The 16,363-nt window shown below is 32.5% G+C and overlaps 1 long non-coding RNA gene across 3 annotated transcripts in view; it reads right to left on the bottom strand.

The window, feature by feature from the left end:
* Positions 1 to 2,291: 2,291 nt before the first annotated feature.
* Positions 2,292 to 16,363, bottom strand: part of LOC106880086 (uncharacterized) — a 172,846-nt gene continuing 158,774 nt past the window's right edge. For 2 of the 3 annotated variants that reach the window (XR_001410702.3, XR_001410703.3), the window contains exon 3: positions 2,294 to 2,466. This is a non-coding gene — a long non-coding RNA (uncharacterized LOC106880086). Of the gene's footprint in view, positions 2,467 to 16,363 lie in introns of all 3 variants that reach the window. The other variant, XR_016241513.1, reaches the window with a different exon arrangement.

Genomic DNA, 16,363 nt, shown 5'->3' with positions numbered 1-16,363 from the left:
AAATAAAGATATGTAAGGTTTATATGTTTACATACGTTTATCGGTATTATTTTACAATATATTTTCATATATAAAGGCGGTGAGCTGGCAAAATCGTTAGTACGCCGACCAAATTGCTTAGCTGCATTTGATCTGAATTTCAAATTTCACCGAGGTTGACTTTGCATTTCGTCCCTTCGAGTCGATAAAATAAGTACCAGATCCATGCTTACAGTCAATGTAATCGATTTATCCCCTCCCCCAAATCGCTGGTCTTGTGTCAAAATGTGAAACTAATGTTTCTTCATATATAACTGTTTAGAATGACATGCTGTGGGTTCTCGCGGCATCGACCTTTTATAGATCAGCCAATTTATTTAACATTTCACCTTTTTTTTTCGAGAAATTATAGATGCAAGTCTTGTGGTGGTATCTTTGCACTAAAAGGGTTAATGAAGATACCGGCCACACGGAAAGATTCCTGTCCGCCACCTTCGAGGGGTCATACATTTTGTTTTTCGAATCATGTAAATACAAAGAAAAAATGCGAAAACGATAAATAAAATTAAATAAAAATGAAATGCAAAAATTCCTTGAGATTCGTTATATCTTCAGGAGATCAAGGATACCCGTCCGACTTTCTTTTATACATCTATTTTTCTTTCGGTGAAAATATTTTGAAAATATAGTCATTAATATGATGCTTTTTTTTTTATCACACTTCTTTCTTTCTTTCTTTCTTTCTTTCTTTCTTTCTTTCAATTTCTCCTAGTTATATTAATGAAAGGAATTGAAAAGTTGTTGCTCTATTTCAATTGAAGTTTTCCTACCATATCAAAATTAAATAAGAACGTCGAAATTCAGTTTTCTATGGAATGCCAGGAACCCCAGGGCCAATCTTGTGCCGTGAGATCATATACAATCAAATGTATCTAGTCATAGAAGTGTTTCAAACACGGTTTTATAATACTCCACGCCAGAAAATAATCTGCGCAGTCATACTCTGTGTTAACTATGATAGATAGATATTACTGTATAAATCTAAACGTATTAACGTTTAAACACATTTTGGGATTGTTTGAAACCCGATGCGTTAACGGAAGCTTTCATTTCACAAATAACGACAACGTAAATATTAGTTATGTACTGTTAACAGATAAATCTCTTCTCTTGAAAGTGACTTCTAAACGAAAATAATTCCGTCGTTCTTTGTTTTGTCATTCACGGCTTTACAGGAAAAATAAATACAAGTATTATATATTTGAAACCACGTTCTTCTGTCAAAAATCTAATGTTATAGTCTAAATAGTTTTGTTTATACAGATGTAAACAATTGCAAAATTGAGTGTGCTGTATATTTCATTAGTTGGCTGCTGGTCTCAGAGTATCAGACCCGTCGAATAATGCGCTCTTATATCATTATATTCCATAACAATAATATTCTTCTTTATGTTCAAAACAACGATTTTGTCTTCTCAACCTTGTCAACAAGCATATCTTATTAAAATATAAAGAACTTCAGACAATACATTTGATAAAACATAAACATATCAAAAATGAATTAACCAGTAATCACTTTCTAGATTATTTATCTTGATGTTCAATACGTCCTTTCACCTGCCTTTAAAAATATTTGATATCTCACCTTTACGAGATTTATTCCCATTAATGATAAACAGCTTTAAAGAAATCAAAACAGTTTCAGTTATAAACGTTCTTAAAATATCAAAATTTATCATATTCTCACAGAATATTTTGTAGCACATCCATCACATTTTCAGTAAAATTGTCCAAACTTTGTATCACCGACATTGCAATATTTTCGATTCTGTAGATGTAATATAACATGTAAGAAACACACAAGTCCTAATAAATATCGCATTCTTATAATTACTCGTAGAAATTCTTCAACGATTATTTTTGTTTTATATACGAAGGCTTGTTAATACCTCCTTTCATCATTCTTCTTTCGACACTTAAGACTATACACAAAAAGAATATTACACAGACTTTGCAACAGTGTATAATATCAACTTTCAGTTATTGAGAAACGAATGTACCGAAAAGATAACAAAAAAAACTGTCCATATAATTCATAAACAAAACAACAACAATAGAATTATAATAAATATTTACTGTCGAAAGGTTGTGTGTATATATACATACATACATACATACATATATATATATATATATATATATATATATATATATATATATATGTATATATATATATGTATATATATATATATATATATATATATATATATATATATATGTATATATATATATATATATATATATATATATATATATATATATATATATATATATGCGTGTGTAATCGTTTAAACGATATAAGATAAGAATTAGCTTTATTTTAATATAGAGACATTTATTCCAAGCATTCAAGCACCTGTGATATCAACCTGTTTCATTCTTTTGGATTTGTTGTCTGCGTCCTGGATAAACATCAGATCTCTGCATCTGAAAACAGAGAGATAATAAATCAGCATAGTTTTTGGCTTACATTTCGAAATTTAGCAGAATCACTGAAGCAAGGGAATGGATCCAGCATGCCACAAAGCCAAGGAGGAAATGTTGATATACTGAATTATATAGCCACTGATTTTAAATATTAAATAAATTTCTTTATTAATTTTAATGTATTTTCTCCCTCTCTGTACCCTTTAAATATAGAATAATAAATTATGCTTTAATCTATGCTAGCATTAGATCCCCACACCTACTTTTCATGGTACTTTTTCATGGTACTTTTTGGCAAAGATTATTGCAAAGCATTTTTAATATCTTCTAAAATTTGATATAACTCCCTTACCATTCCCAACGCTGTGTGGACATATATAAACATATCTATATATGCGTATGCATGTATACATATGCATACATTTATATATAAACAGCTTATCTATCTATATATGTATATATATATATATATATATATATATATATATATAAATATAAATATATATATACATACATACATACATACATATATACATATATACATACATACATACATATATATATACATATATATATATATATATATATATATATATATATATATATATATATATATACATATATATATATATATATATATATATATATATATATATATATATATATATATATATATATATATATATATATGTACATATACATATATATATATATATATATATATATATATATATATATATATATATATATATATATATATATATATATATATATATATATGCTGTTTCTTTGAATATACTTTAGAGGTACCTTTCCCACAATTTCATAATAGTTCTATGATTTTTGTTTTGTAGTCTGTTTGGAACTGTAGTGCATGTACATCTATCATCCACGTTCTCAGATTTACCGAATCCATCTCCGGCACAATGTGTTGTTGGAACGTGTCTATGATGCTCGTTTGTTTTTTATCGTAAGCATCGATAATGTCAATAACCCTGAACTTCGAATTTGTTAGAATTAGGCTTTTACTTTATCAGTGAAGTGTTTATCTTTGTTTGAGTTTAATGTGTGCTACCTTTCTTTTTATTTTGGTATTGCATAGTTCTAAACGTACAGATATCACATACGAAGGACAAGCAAATGATATCTGGTTCATTAAGGGAAAAATTTACCATCTAAACTGTAAATTACGCCTGCGATCGAAGTCAGCATGTCTTCATCGTGAAGACAAGACGGTAAATGCGTACGAAAGGTTTGGTATGTCTAATGTTGCAAAGAAAATGCAAGTAACTTGCAGATGTTTAAACTAGAACATATCTACACATTTGCCTTTATTATATTACCTGAGTCTCTATCTGTCTCCATACATACATACATACATACATGCATACATACATACATACATACATTCATACATACATGCATGCATACATACATACATACATGCATACATACATATATACATACATAAATACATACATACATACATACATACATACACACACATACATATACACGTACATACATATATCTAGTCTTATTAATTTCATCTTCTTTAAGAAAGCGTTTGACAATGTTCTACGAGACATTCTGGAATATACAAAATATCTTGAGAATGTAAGGGGTCCCGAGCAGATATATTTATATTTTTAAGTGTCTTATACAGTGTTACCTGAAGACAAGCAATGGAATCAACATTATGTCGAAATTGCTTCCCTATTGTAACAGGATTGCATCTTGCAGCCGTTTCTGCTCCTGATGGTGATTGACTTCGTCAAGCGGAAAACAATGGATAGTACCAGTTTTGGAATTCCGTGATTTATGGACAGACTAATGGATTTTGATATTGAAAACAACCTGGCGTTACTAAGCTCTGATACATATACTCTGCATTCCATGACAGATAGCCTATTCAGTTACGGGGAAGAATCAGGGCTTCGGATAAGCGCTGAGAAGACCAAAGCAATGACAGTTGGTGGCGTCCAAGCACAGCTAGTCAATTTCAGACAAGATAATGTAGAAGCTGATGTCAGGACTAGGATAGGAAAATCAATGTCAGTATTTCAACGTTTTCTTTGAGATCGAAGACCATGAGTAACAAGATAAAGCTGCAACTATACTCATCTGTTGTTATACCAACTGCCATCGATGCCTTAAAACCTGGATGAAGTCATTCAAAATCTTTCAGTTGCTGGACGTGTGCCGCCACAGCTGCTTACGCTTGACCCTGGGCATGTGCTACCGAGAAAGAGTGAGAAACGAAGTGCTGATTAGATGAGCTTGCATGGGAAATTTGCAAGACGTGGTGACTAAGCGGCGGATTTGGTTTACTGGCCATGTGCCATGTGCTTCGAGAGGGAGACCAATGAAAACAAAGGACACGTGATCCAGTACGTTCTAGGATGACATGGTAGCGCTGGAAGTTGGCCCTAGAGGAGCTACAAAAAGCGAGCAATCAAGATGTCTGGAGAAATCTCGTTGCCCTTGCTCACACCCCTGGAAGATCTAAGAGCTAAGAGAGAGAAGTATGTATGTATGTATGTATGTATGTATGCATGTGTGCATATGAACGCACAAATGAAGATCATCTTTCTGTGTAACAAATTCCATTTCTAAGGGTTTACTGGTCCTACGAGTAGATATGACTTGCCGACCAACAGATAAAGTGGAACTGAATCCGAAACATTTGCCAGAGGCTGAAGAATGTCTGAAGCGCACACAGTGCTTGCACTCTGATGAGACAGTCTGGTTAACATTGATACTATTTCTTATATGTCACCACCCAATAAATATATCTTGTGTGCAAGAAAGAGACCGTTTCCTTATACAAGTAATTATTCATTTATTTTTGTTATAATACAAGGGCGCGCCGAGGGACTCGAGCTGGCAGAATTATTAGCACACTGGGCAAAATGCTTAGCGGTATTTCGTACGTCTATATGTTCTGAGTTCAAATTCCACTGAGGTCAACGTTGCCTTTTATCTCTGTGGGGTCGAGAAAATAATTACCAGTTGAGTACTGGGGTCGACTTACAATCTCCCCCGTCAAAATTTAAAGCCAATATAAATGCGCTCTGGAAGTTGTATAATTATTTTTTTTATAAGCGTATTAATATATTTATAGATATATTTAGATATACTTTTTTGTTTGCTGCGTTTGAGTGCGCCCAAGATTTCATTTTCACTGTTTATTTGCCAACAAAATGAAGTCCCAGAAAAGTTTTCCAGTTAATATATTCAAATATTATTTCCCCTCAAATTATGCAATTTTATACCTATTATGTAAATCATTATATAGAAATACTTTTTACTTCTATATATTTAGCATTGTGCTTATTGTAGAAGCTGATATTCTTTTCTCAACAATTTCGTAGTTCTTTTGGTCTCTGTCACAACTCATTGTCATTTCAGTCAAATTTCATCAGAGCTAAACAGTTATGTGTCAGGTTTCTAACACGGATTTAAGCAGTTATTTTCGGGTCAGTATCACTGATCTAGTGACATAGAGAAATATCAGATTTTCAATAAGCTGTGCACTTGTTTGTATATTCAACTTAACACACTTCTGCAGAAGGAATGTAACAATAAAAGAAGATGATTGTAGCTTTCAATTGCTAAGCTTATCGCTGCTATACATTACCACAACTTGTTACACATGATTATATTTGATATATGCAGATGAAATTTGAAAAACGGAGGCTTATAAAATTTCTATAAAATGCAATATTTTGAAAGCTTTTACAAAATAATTATTTTACTTCTTTAATTAACAGCTTTCTTAGAATTTAAAATTCCTATACGCAATTTTTTAATATTGTGTGTTATTGTGTACAATTAATATAATCATAGTCTATTTTTAAAAAAATGTAAATTACACATTCATCTATTATGATAAGATCGTAAACAAAAGATAAAAGCCATAGAGTAGATAATTATTTGAGATAATTCTGTGTGTTGTATTTAAACGCTATTTATCATTAGCTAATGTTTAGACATATGTCTGTTTTCTAAAGAATAATCTCGAGTATAAAACTATCTATATTGGTTATGTTGTTTATACGAAGTGAACGTAACATTGCAGCGATTCGAAGTTGCAGAGCTAAGGGTTAAGGGGCTTGTAAAGATCAAGTTATTCTATTGTTAGGGGATATTAACGTTGCTACTGCGAAACGAAGCCATATTGTGCATAAAGCTACGGCAGGCGTGTGAAACGCTTTGACGACTCATCCAATATTTAAGGGCAGTTAAACACATTTTTGTACCATTATAGTCGGCCTTCTAATCATATAAAAGATATACATACCCTTCGTTGGCTCCGGCATAAAAATTTACAGGACGGTGGATACGGTTGGGATATTTACGTACACACATACATACATACATACATACATACATACATAGATACACACACACACACACACACACATATTGTATACAAATTAAACATCTATTTTTAAAGTTTAGCAAAGTAGCTTAATAATCTAATCGAACCACAGTTTAATACAAACAGTTTGAAAAGTCTGGCTCTCCAGGAATAATGAAGTTGTATAAGAGATTTAGCTTTGTAGATATAAATGTAAGCTATTTGAATATTATTCCACCTGTTTCCAGGACGCAAGTTTTCGCCAAATGGTAAAATAAAGCATGAACTGAAAGATTAAAACTAACGTATAAGATAATAAGGTTTGTCAATAACCGTATAGTCTCATGGTGGTTGTAAATCGAAAGCTGGCCTATTATTGATTTTGGTGATATTTGCCTATGAGTATGAGCTAACTTATTGGTTATTTGAAATCAAAGTGACACTGGTGTCTGAGATACCTATTTTCAGGTTTATATTTTCACAATCACGCTGCTTATAGCTCGCAATATCTACATATCTACTTACTGAAATCCGTTGCCACTTATTATTTTTCACACTAAGGATTAATGTTTTTTTTTTTTTACATTTATACGTAATAAAATTAAAACACTTGAATATAAAAGTATATGATGTGTTTTTACCGATCGATATTACATTATATATCGTAACAATAATCATTTCATCATCGATTATAAGGTGGTATGGAATAATAGTTATGACGTTAAAATACAGTGTACTGAGATTTAACAGATAGATTTACTAGAAAATTAATCTACGATAAAGATTATTTTCTGGGGAAAGTATAATTAATAATTAATGATAGACATAATACAGCTAAAAGAAAGTCTTGGAAAATTCGAGATTGATTGAGACATAATACAGCTAAAAGAAAGTCTTGGAAAATTCGAGTTTTGATTGAGAACTGAGACTATATTCTTTATCCATAGCTGGTTTTATATTATGAAGAAGTCAACGCTGCAGCAAGTTATTATTTATCCCGTAAATGCAAAAAGTGTTTTAACTAAAACATACAAAATTCATAATGTGTATTAATATATTGATACCATAGAAATATTTTGCCTTAGATGATATTTTATTGAAATAATATATTGGATAATATAGATATTACTTGACGTGTATGTTTCAATTACGTTTATTCTTAAATGTTTCTAACGTTATAAGAATTTAGCAACTGTAAAACATACTTTGATTATTTTCTAAATTTCATTTCATAAGATAATATAAAACAAGATGTTAAACCATCAAATACAACTTCAAATTTCAGAATATATATTAGTTCAGAACGGAAAAACGTAGTTATTTATTAAATTTCAAATATATATCTTTAGAAGGCTGAATGGAATTAAAAGGAAGTAAATCTGCTGATATTTTAAAATCTAGCTTACGTCTTCTATATCACTCTACCATGTAATAAAATGTGGGTGGATTGTTTTCTCGGATATAGAAGATATAACCACAAATCTTATTTCTTTGCCTCCGAATGTCTTTGCGGTTCAATTCAAGTTCAATCTACAGACATATATTGAAGGCACACATAAAGCTTTTATTAAATTCCGCAGTGTCTTGCTAAATTGGGGTAAAAAGTAGTTAAACATGTCTGATAAATTTCTGCTAATTGGATATATTTGATGAAAATTATCTTTTTAAAATAGGACAAATTAAAGGCAATTAAGTTGTATGCATTTCAGTTATTACATTTTCCTATGATTTAATATGGTAATTAATAAATTACTGTCATTTGTATACTTCTCTCTTAATCATAGATTAACTGTAAAGCAGAGATTGTTTCACACATGTAATTCCAAATGCATTCGGGTGCAGTAAACAATTATAAAATATAATTTAGATGCATGTTAGTTAAAATAAATTCATAATGCATACGATAACAAGAAGAATAATATGCAATGGTATAAGTTAACAAGTGTTAGTTTTAATATATTTAATAATTCTAAAAGCGTTATAGAAGTATGCAGCATATTAAAGAGTGTGTATGCCAAAAATATCAGTCACTTTCCCTTTTGTGAGTGTAAGCAAATTCTAATGGCGGGAGAGGGGGTACTGTCAAGTTAAACTACATCATACTCTTTACTAGTGTGTACCATCTTTTGTATCAGAAAGCTATAATAAATTAGATGGGCCAGCTAAGTTGCTGGCATTAAATATATTGAGCCATATATGAACGTTAAAGCAAAGGTTGAATTTGATCAGAATTAAGCAATAACTTAACAAGGACTGAAACTAAATACTGCTCTAGTCATCAGTTGTCTCCGCCGTCTCCACCATCTTCAGAAATATTAATGATATCGTAAACAGTGCATATTTTCTACCAAAAGGCAGAAATTTGAGGTTTTCTCCCGTCACAAAGTAAAATAAATTGATTCTGAAATTCGAATTATGCCTGGACAGAAGAGTTGAATCCACATGAGCTTAACACGAAACTGCAAGATTTATCTAATTCGTTTCAACATCTTTTTATCATTATTCTTTATCTTATTTTAAAGTAATTTATAATCTCATAAACGACTTCGGTAAAACTAGACCATAAGTTATATCGATTAAACCAATTCACTCAGTAAATGTGAACCTTCCTACAATAGAGTTTATATAAAATTATGCGTGTTTTTAAGCAGACACTACGGTTATATTTACCGCCATATCATTATATCCAGTTTTGTTTTATGATTATTCCTAGAAAAAGTGTGTTAAGATATTACAAAAACATCAAGGGGATACTTGAATTATAATTTACGAGCAGTTGCATCCCTTGTTCGCTATATTTTATGGTGTAAATAATTCACACTTTTTTTTTGCTGGTCATTCCGGTACACATGATTAGCTAATAAGAATCTTCAGTCTCCGGGTGTTGTTACCTGTTAATCCATAGTCTGGTGTTGATTAATTTCATCCTATCAATTATATAATTTATTCTCACTCCGCATTAGAAAGAAACCCAAATTTACGTTTAAAAAAACAGTTTACAAGATAAATTTTGTAATGATACTCAAAACAAGATATATCCTTTGTTTGTGTACTTTATTTCACTTCATACATTTATAAATTAGACTATCGTATCGATGATAATATCGTGTCTATTTAGATGAGTATCGCATTGAGTAAATTTATGTCCCTGAGTATCATGAATAAAACAAATATTTAATATCAGTTTCAAATTTCCGCACTATAACCAGCAATTTGGGGGAAGGTGTAAGATGGTTACATCGACGTCAGTGCTCAATTGGTACTTACAATAACAACCTGAACGGATGAAATCGGACCTCGGCAGAATTTGTGCTGAGAAGGTAAAGATGGGTGACATGCCGCTATGCATTTTGGACAGCATGTTAATGATTCTGCCTTGAGACGTTTATTTAATATATTTACAAAGTAAAAAGGCTACGAGTTGGCAAAATTGTTAAAGGTCCGGACAAAATGCTTAGCGGCATTTCGTCCGTTTTTACGTTCTGAGTTCAAATTCAGCCGAGTTCGACATTACTTTTGCCTTCGGTCAATAAAATAAGTACCACTTCAGCAGTAGGATCGATGTAATCGAATTTCTCGCCTCTCCTGTAATTGCTCGTCTTGTGCCAAAATCTGAAACTAATATATTTACAGAAAAATATACATCAACAATCATCAGAGATAATTTTGCTTTCCGTTAAATCATGGTTTGCCTAAAGATGCATTGCAGAAAATATTTATCAAATTTCTATAGTCATTTAGTTTAATTGGATTTTGCGGATAAACTTTCAATATTTTATACAAACTGAAGAACCCGATTTTAACTCAGTATAAAAAATTTGGACAGGAATAGCCTAAGACTAAATTTGTTTGTATAATTTGTGTATTAGTAAATATGTATATATGGAAAAGTTTCAAGGTAGAAAATGCTAAAATAATTTTATCAAAAACATTTCACTACCGGTTTCGGTCATTGAGACTTTTCCAACTGTAAACATGGAAAACAATTAAGTTTTAGAAAAATTTGATGAAAATTTTTTTAAAAGAATATTTGCATAGTATTCAAATACAAAGGATATTTTCCTTGTTTCTGCCTGTCTCTGTCTCGCTTGTTTACTCTTGTGGGTTCGAGATGTACTGACGTACCCGAAAATTCCCGGGAAAGCGGGGCTTATCCTTTGGTTCCGTTCTCATTATTGTTTCGTTAATCCAATAACAACAATACAAAGTATGTAGCCCTTAAAGCGGTTTTTGTGCATTTACAGAGAATACCTGTCTTACACAGAATTTTGTTTTTAGGAATTCCCAACAAGTTATAAAGTTGTGAAATCATTTATATAATAACATGTAATTAGTTACCCGATAGTAAGAATTAAAATAAAGTAGCCCCGAAAAGTGCTTTAATGCTTTACCACAGTATATACAACACAGAAGAAAATACTAATAAGGTATCTATACTAAAATCGTGAAGCATGTTACGTAATAACAGGCTAATCAGATATGAGATAATAACAACTCGAAACAAATATCTCTGAAAAGAGCTTTTGTGCGTTCCCAGAGAATATTACCCTCAGTGGCACTAATGTTGATATATTCGTGAATAAATCACTAACCGAAATATGTAGATCTATTGTTTAGGAAAATGCTATTTACTTGCACAGTATATAGAACATAGGAAAAAATACTAATAAGGTATATATACTAAAATCGTGAAGCATGTTACGTAATAACAGGCTAATCAGATATGAGATAATAACAACTCCAAATAAATATCTCTGAAAAGAGATTTTGTGCGTTCCCAAGGAATATTACCCTCAGTGGCACTAGTGTTGATATATTCGTGAATAAATCACTAACCGAAATAAGTGGATCTATTGTTTAGGAAAATACTATTTACTAGTATAAGGATTGTAGTGGATAAATTGCGAAAATAACTCTAACAGTTCTAAGAAATAAGCATGCTCAATTTCCTTTTTGTCAAATGATTTAGGAAAATGAATGAGTTATTTCCTTTGGTTTTTTTTAATAAAATGTATTAGATATATACAGGGATCCCTTCGAGGTGTTCCATTATCGATTTTTCTAGAATCTGAGTATGCCTTGAGGTCACCAGACATGAGTTCTACTCACGTGTCAAGTTTCATCAAAATCAATAAAACGATGGAGGAGGAGTTAGCTAACAATTCCACAAAAACACACACAAAGAGAATTCCCCACATATGTAGTATATATATATATATAGTAAAAGCGTTTCATTATTTACTGCGTCAATGCTTATGTAATATATCGGTTTTACATTAAATATATTTTTATCTTTATAGTGGTTTCTCATCCTATTTAATGATTGTAATTACTTAATGAGTTTAAGTTTACAATAATAATCCTTGTACTAAAACAGATGCTGACGTATTTTTCGGAAGGCATTGGTATTACATATCCAGTCCTACTGCCATCCGTGTGAAGCGGAGGAGTTATACCAATAAAAAAAGTAAAAAGGAGTTGGGTTATGTTAGGGAATTGCAGCAGGTGTAAATATTCGATGATGAGTTCTGTGTCTTATTGTTGTGGCACCCACCCCTTAGAAGTTTAAATAAGATACTGATACTTCTAAAGCGAAATGCTACTATTCTCTGTCATCATCTTGAATTATTTATGCACTATAGCGAATACATTTTCAACGTAGTAACTTATCTGACTGTACGGTTTAATAAGCTCCGATTCATAACATCATAATGAATAATTAACATAAAATTATTTTATTGAATTTGAATATTGTAATACATAAAGTATTAAAGAATGACTTAGAATTAATATGCTCATGTCTATACGGAATCTGATGCAATATTTTATCGGATAGCTTTCTTGCAACATTGTAATTAAGTTAGTTGGCATTGATTAACTTATTAATTTGTTGACAAAACCCACGATATTTTTGTTGCACAACCTTGCTTTTCATCTTTTTTTGAGGTTAATAAAATAAATTCCATCTGAGTCTCTAAAGTTTCAGGCCTTGGGCCAATAGCAGTAAAGAATTATAATCATCATCATCATCATCATCATCATCATCATCATCATCATCATCATTATCATCATCATCATCATCATCATTATTATTATTATTATTATTATTATTATTATTATTATTATTATTATTATTATTATTATTATCATTATCATTATTTGGTTTGTCTCAGGTTAGGTCTTATTCCTGGTAGGATTTATGTGGATAGCGGGGTAATACCGGGAACCTTAGGTATCAACAAGTTTTCAGTAGTCTTTCAATTGCTTAGAACCCTCATAATAATCCTTGCTGTCCCTAAATGAAAAGCTTTCCGTAGGAGCTCTACAGGGCATTTTCCAATCTCCTTCAGTCAGTTGTCAATATCTTTGCTTACTTTTCCCAACGCACCAATTATTATAAGCACGACCTTTACAGATTTGATACTTCAGATTTTTCCTATTTCAAATTTTAAGGAATTATACTTTTTTTGCTTTTCTTTCTCTCTCTTTACTATCCTGTAATATATTATTATTATTATTGTTATTATTATTATTATTATTATTATTTTTATTATTATTATTTCATTTTCTTTGCTCAGCTTCTAACGCTGAAGATGTACTATTGTATCAGCTGTTCACTACCACAAAACTAAGATAACACCACATATTTTTCGAGCACCATCCGGAGTAGTCGAGAGGTTCAAAGGAATGCTGTTTTCTGCAAGTGCTCCACCCTTGTTGCAGTCCTATTTGTTCCATATACTTACTCATTGTTCCCAGAGCACCGATAATTATTGGTACTACTATCACTTTTTTCAGTGACCACAATTGCTTAACCTCTCAAGCTAACCTGTTACAGCTATCGACTTTTTTCTCCCTTGTAGCATACCTTGTTGTCAGCCGGGCATGCTATATCTATGATCAGCATCGTTTGTTTCTTTCTCAATGAACACTATGCCTGGTTTCCTAGTCTCTATCATCTGGTCGCACTGAATCATAAAATCCCATAGGCTCTTTGCGTTCTCATTTTCGATGATAACTTCGTGTTTATGTTCGTACAACTTTTTTGCTCTATGAAGTCCATACTTGTTGCAAAGTGTCCAATAGGCAATCCTTGCTATATTGTAATGACATCTCTTATATAGTGGTGTACATTGACTAGTAATATGCCATACGGTTTCATCTTTTAGCGCATAAATTCTGCACTTATCACTTTCTGATGTGTTGTCAATTCTATATTTTATGTAATTGGTTCTTAATGCTTGCTATTGAGCTGCACAGATTAGGTCCTCCGTTTTAAATCACTTTTAGTCACGCATAGCCATCTTTTTTCTCTGTCAGTTTTATCTTCAACCTCCCTATGAAATTGCCCATGCATTTCTTCATCCACATATTTTGGGTTTCATTAATTCTCATTTGCTTGTACAGTACTTTATCTATGCAATCTTCCATCCTACACAATCCTGACCCTTACTTCCAATAATAGCGGTTATGTGGCATATTTTACATACCGTGCTATGTTGTTTTCTTCTACATTAATGCTGTGTTCGTATCCAACCAGTCCTCTTCCCCCTCTTTTTCTTGGGACACACAGACTGTCAGTGTCTCTTTTTGACTAAGCTGTTTAGTTGGTCTACTGTGCATGGGATTACCTCTGCTCCATATCTAAGGAGTGAAACCGCCGAAGTGTTGATAGCTTCAATCTTATTCTGTCCGTTTAATTTCGACTTACGAATCAACCTCAGTCTGCGCAAGTACTCCACCTAAAATTTTTCTGTCATTTCTTTCTCCATCAATTTATCCATTTCCAATATCCACAAGTACTTACAGCCCGTCTCTTCTATCTGCTTCATAACCTCCTCTGGCGGTATCGCTAGCCCGGCCATACATTTGATTTATCTCTCTTCAAGACTAACACAAGACACTTTTTCGGTCCTAACTCTAGTCTAATATCAGCACAGAAGGTATACACCGTATCAACGAAGGAACTGACTTGGGATTCATCTTTACCATAAAGTTTGAGGTCATCCTGAATAACAAGTGGTTGACTTTTTGTTGGCGACACTTGAATACATACCCAGCCTTTGCTTTCTTCAGAATCGGTGTTTGTGGTATCATGCACAGTACAAAGATCTGAGGAGACAGGCAATCTCCTAGGAAGATACCTTTCCTGATTTCTATTGTCCTTAAACTTCTTCCACATGCTAAGTTAGTTTTCCTGCTCTTGCAGTCTCTAAGTACAGTTTTATTTACCAAGAGTTGATATTTGGTACCTCTGCACTTACGCTTGCAACCCTCTTGCTCATGTGGCAGAGCTCCACTTTTTTTCCAGATGTCTGTACATTGACTCTGCGACTATTCCAGTCAATAATTTCCACATAAACAGGATATCGGCCTATAATTGTCCGCCGTATTGCCTTTTTCGATGTTTTTCAAGAACAGCCCTGTCCTACCAAATGTCAAACCAGTTGGTCGGCATTTAATAAGGCGTTGAGTTGTGCAGCTATTCGTGCCTTCCAGTTGCCCATTTTTTGCTGATTTCCTTCACTTCCCTTACTGAAATGGTTAGTTCGGCCTGTTTTGGACAGACTACTGTTTGTTTCAGTTCTTGTAACCATTTAGCATCCTTCTTGTGCTCCTTTTCTTTTCTCCAGATGTCACTCCCAAACCAACGTTATCTGGTTTCAACTTATTTCTGTACACTGTCCATTTATTTCTTTGTAGAATCTCTTCTGATTTACTCTGAATAACCTATTCTGCTAGTATCCCTTCATTCTTTGGTTGTAACTTACCACCTTTCCTTTCTTTGCAACGAAGCCCTGTTTCAGTTCCTCCATTACCACTTTCAGGACCTTTCTTTCAATATCATACTTCCTGTTCAGTGCCTTTGTTCGCTTTTATGCTCCCTCTTCTTTTTTCGATCTAAAACAGAAATGTCTTTTGAGAGCATATATAACCGCGCCTTCAATATTGTTATTATTATTATTATTATTATTATTATTATTATTATTATTATTATTATTATTATTATTATTATTATTGAGTGAAAGAGCAGTGCATGCCATCAAAGTAACACTGGTGTAAAATATACGAAGCCCAATATAGCCATCATGACTACCCATCTGATAAGGATACACCAGGCACATGCACCACAACGATATGTGCGTGATATAGTGATCTCATATCAAGATAAACAGTGCATTGCCTTGCAGGTGGGATCCAGTTAGAATCTTCTTCAGGTTGAGAAGCCCATCACGCTCAAAAGGTCCCTGAATGAGGGATGTTTAAGGATGTTGAATAAAACACCCATGTTTCCAAAGGTGAATTATCCAAACCCCAAAGATTTCCTCTCAACACATGGCTATAATGCTCCCCCACTACTTCTGCTCGTGATCAGAGATGCACGTAACGTCAGGCACTACCAGACTTGCTCAACTGGTTAAGGTCAAGCAACTGACAAGCAAAACTAGTATTGAGCAGAACATTTGGTGTGGCACGTCTTTTATACCAAGGCAAAAACCTATGTACATGATAACTATGTACATGATAACACTT

Source organism: Octopus bimaculoides, chromosome 4 (genome assembly GCF_046866305.1).
Source record: "Octopus bimaculoides isolate indiv1 chromosome 4, ASM4686630v1, whole genome shotgun sequence".
Classification (NCBI taxonomy): Eukaryota; Metazoa; Mollusca; class Cephalopoda; order Octopoda; family Octopodidae; genus Octopus; species Octopus bimaculoides.
This window is presented reverse-complemented; position numbering and strand designations above follow the sequence as displayed.